Raw genomic sequence first — 4,744 nt, 5'->3', positions numbered from 1 at the left:
AATACATTATCCTATAACTATGATCCCAGTAATTGATGATGTGATCACAATATGTGCAGCATTGTGCAATTTCTCTCCAGCTCTTGTAAGGTGAAAGAATTTATTTACATACAGTAATCATTTTTATGAAGGCTAGTGATCCTGCAATCAATTCTTGATGCTCAAGGTTTTACCTAGCTTAGAAAATCAATCTGGGTCAGGATGGGATTACATGAAAGGGCTTTCCCACTTCTAGCAGCAAGACAGATAACTTTTGTGCAATTTTTTTTATTAGTTAGTGTGAACATGAACGACTTACTTCAACCGTCCCTGAGATTCAGTGCCATATTCTCATTCATTTACTACACACACCACAAATTATATACTGCATTCCAAAAATACCCGTCCAGAGTTATTTTTTTTAATAAAATGTACTTCACTACAGTTTATGGTATTTACTGTATTCAGCCCAGCTGATTCCATTGTCATTGCATATCAAGAAACGGGAATGTTTAATAAGCATAATAAATATCGTGATATGAAAATAAGTGAAAGTTGTACTCTTGCCTGAAATACTTGTAAACACATATTGCTAAATTACATTAAATATCAGGAAAACATTGCACATTTCATTTAACTGTAATGTGGTATTATATGTTCAGCATGCTGGGTGGATCAATATATTCAAACTCCAGTGAGTAAATTAGAAATAAGCCACTCAATAGAAAGATCAAAAACATTAGTGCAAATATCAAAATTTCACCTTAGTACATTATCTGTGCAATTGAGACCTGTCAGACATTTGAAATCTGCAGAAATTCATTTAAGGCCATATGGAATTAAAAACTGTTTCTCCAGAAAAACACTTAATGTACAAGATTTTGAATTGTGACCAACTTTAGTCACATCATCTTCCCACTTTACTCTCAATACATTCTCATACCGAAAGGTTGAAAACTACCCTGTAAATCTACATCTTGCAGCAGATAAAATTCTACATTCAACACAAACCTTCATACACTTTGTAAATACAAATTGTGTCGTGTCATAATACAGAGAATGCAAAACAGCAATCGTACATGTGTCACCTTTTGTGAGACTACCAGTATCAAATACACCTCGATTAGCAATGCTGCATTTCCTTTGACACCTTACATGAGTGAGATTTCAATTCTGGCAAGATGTGGTGAGCAAAAAATACTTAAATTACTCTTTACAGATTTCAAATATGCAGTGTCAAAATAAATTCCCTCTGGGTGAGACCCATGTGAGGAATATACAAAAAAATCACACCTCTGATTTTGTGCAATTGCTAACTGACCCTGCACCTGTGTATAGTAAGCATGGGTGTGCTTTAGTTTGGAAACACACTCTGAGTAGACAAGATACTGAAAATTATCGGCACTGGGTGATGCATCTGAAATAAAAAATGGACATTTGCACTTAAGCAACCCTGCAGTGCCACAACAGTCACACTTTACAATGGCAAAAGGGCTATAGCCCCTAGATACATTGTAGATATCTGCCTGATCAATATACAAGCCACATTCAACAAGAGCAACATTTCTATGACCACTTTGTTTCATAATTTTTGACATATATTCTTTCTTTGCCACTGGCTCCATCCTTTCAACGATGCAATTTCTGGATTAAGAGCTATACACATCCTGGAAATCTACATGTTAAAGACTTTGTATGGACAGAATTGGGGCTGTCAACTCTGTCAATTGTTTTCACTTTTGTGAATACGGAGTGGAAATTTGATGCAGTTATTCATCCCTTTCTTTATATACACTCCAAAGTTCACCGTCAATTTGTCCTATTGTGCACTGTTCTATAGTATTGACTTAATTCCTCACTTGTGTACTTTGGCAGACTTGCCAAATCCACAATATTTGACTGAGACATAATAACATCGTTAATGGATGGTGGCAGTGGAGCTGGGGATGATGCAGATGTTGAAGCATATGTGTTGTCAAACAATGTGTTCCTCTGTGTCGAACTCTCAACAAATATGACAGATGTAGGTGACAAATTCTCAGCCTTGTAAAGAAACTGGGCAAATGTCATTCCTTGTTCTTGTTTCTCTTGTGGGGCATAAATGTAGCTTTTTCTGGCGGGTTGATTACACTGTTGTGATCTGTAAAGAAATAAGAAAATTTAAATTCACAAAATTTCAGAGAAGTTATTTTCAGATTTGGGCGGTCAAACAGTACATATACGTCCAAGATATGCTATGACAATTAACTCTGTATTCTGCCATGAACTACAGGTAACATTAAATGTACAATTTCATTCAGTCATCAGTCTCTCTATACAGCTCTGTTATAAAAACGTTTTGTTTTTGCTCACACAGCCCTGATTTACCAAATCCTTGTGCCAGGATCTGTTACAGGAGTGATGTTATTTTGCTGTGTATTTGGTTAGCAAGCATTGGCAGGTTATATTTAGATTCACCACTGTATTTAGGTGAAGAAGTAATGAACCTACCATTTTGCTCAGCATGAGGATATTTCCATTTCATTTCTTTCATTTGTGTTGGTTTCACTATGAGGGATTTTCCAGCTGCTGTCCATGTGCATGGAAGTGAAGTTTTAGATTTGAGAACATATCAATACTTCCAACAAAAGTCCAGCTTTAGTAGTACTGCGGCTAAATGATTACAGGATTTTCCAAGTCTGGAAACAAGAATATGAGGTTGATATTACTTAAATTGTATAGAGTATATTTGCAGTGGTCAGTGATTAGCAACTGTGAATAATTGATTAGAATATTTCCATTGGAAAGTATGAAAATGCTAATTTTACAGAATTATTCTGGTGGTTTATGAAGTAATGGTGGATCAGTATATTCATCAGCCAATAATTGTGAATTGAAAACTAATAATATTGACCGGAAAATTAAAAAAACTCATGGCAATTCCATTATATCGGATTTGAATTTTGCTTTCACTGAAAAAGAAATGATGCTGAAAACTGAACAATCTGTTCATTGATTGATTTTTAGACAAATACTCAGCAAGATAGTTACATTATAATGATAACAATAATGACTGATTTCAGCAAGTGATGTCAATCAAATAAATGTTTTACTTTTGATATGAATTCTTTGGAAACTTACCCAGCTACACAAGAGCAGTATGAACTCTTGATGTCTCCACTCTCTTTATCTATGATGACCCATACAGTGTGTGGGTCTTCATTTACTTTCTGTGATGGAATGCATCTTGACTTTAGGCAGCAGTATGGGCTGTCATCAGCAACCCAATGATAGAGTATTTCAAAGAGAAACATGGACGAAAAATACTAAAAGCCTTGCCCTCTTTATAGTCTTCCAAAAAGCATTTAGAGAGGCTAGCACTACCGGTATATCCATTTCATGCTTTTGTAAATATGTCTGAGTATCTGCTATCATGGTAGGAGGCCACTTTGACATACCCACACTCTCGCCTTCCCATCCTGACTTCATATCTTGAAGAGAGCTGGTAGGTGTCGACCGTCTACTTCCAAAGTTACTTCGTACTGTTTTTTTCTCTCAGCTGACTTTTCGCTTGCTGTCTTGGCCAGAGGAATTTCCATCAGGGATGCAGCATAGGCTAATGCCAAAGTTCTGCCTTTCTCCTCAAGAATTCCCATGTCTCCCATGTCTTTAAAAAGACTATATAGATCATTATATTACCATGCTCTGCCATTCGCATTTTGATTGGTCGAGCTGAACCACGTGACTGACCACAAATACACAATTATGGTTTGTTTATATATGCCCGTGAATATGAATAATAAGATTAACAACTCAAAGAATCGTAATTTTACGGCTGAAATGTAAAACATAATCAATCACAAAATAAAATGGAACACTTGTGGGCCAAGTTGAGATACTTTTTTTATCACAACTGGAAGTTGTGATATAGAGTGGTTTCAACCGTGTTTGATGTCGTCCATTTCCGTAAACGACAAAAAGTCAAAAACTGCTGAACAGACTGCGTTGATATTTGATACCGATACATAGACTGGTTCCAAGGTTCCAATTCCGAAAAATGGAGCCAAACGGAGTGCCGGTAGATAGTTTTGGGAAATTTCTAACCCCCCTTTTTATCTAATTGATTTTAGGGTCTTTCATATATGTAGTTTTGGAATGTACACCAATCCTGCATTGTGGACTGTTTTATGAGTTGTTGAACAGAAATGAGGTTTTGATGAATGTTAGAAATATGCAGGATGGCTGATTCAAAGTATAAGAGATTTCTATGGTCTTTTGGGCATCAAAGCATTAAAAAAACATATTTCATAGTTTAGATCCTCACTTTTGAGATGACCCTAGGCATTTGTTAAGTAAACATCCTTGAGTCAATATACAGACTTTGACATTCCAGAGATTAAGTATCCACAACCTCACATGTTACAGTCTTTCACTACAATGGTATGGCCCAAACCCATTGTTATCAATGGAGAGTGTGGACCTGTCTACAGGAAATTGGGGTGAACAGGTTAGACAATGACGTTACAAGTTGTAGGTTAGTTATCAAGGTAGCACCAGCATAGTGTCCTGAGCATCTGTCCATGTGTTCTCACAGCAAATTACAGGGAAAAAATTATTTGAGAAGTTTCTCTCCTTTAAACAGAAGTATATTACAATTTAAACCTGTCATGGATGGATTGCTCTGAAATGATCTGAAACACAGTTATTGCCCATTAGCAACAAATCTACAGCAAGATTTAAGTTCATGAACTTACACAAGGTATTAGACAAAAGATGACCATGACTT

General features: G+C 36.1%; 1 long non-coding RNA gene across 1 annotated transcript; it reads right to left on the bottom strand.

Annotated features, from left to right (window-relative positions):
- Positions 1–637: 637 nt before the first annotated feature.
- LOC139143128 (uncharacterized) lies at positions 638–3,569 on the bottom strand. The gene is made up of 3 exons (XR_011554537.1): positions 3,100–3,569; positions 2,470–2,657; positions 638–2,119 (listed from the first exon to the last, which is right to left on the bottom strand). It is a non-coding gene; the product is annotated as an uncharacterized lncRNA (long non-coding RNA).
- Positions 3,570–4,744: the final 1,175 nt, after the last annotated feature.

Source organism: Ptychodera flava, chromosome 11 (assembly GCF_041260155.1).
Source record: "Ptychodera flava strain L36383 chromosome 11, AS_Pfla_20210202, whole genome shotgun sequence".
Lineage (NCBI taxonomy): Eukaryota > Metazoa > Hemichordata > Enteropneusta > Ptychoderidae > Ptychodera > Ptychodera flava.
Note: the sequence above shows the minus strand (reverse complement) of the source record. Positions and strands in the feature narration are given on the sequence as shown.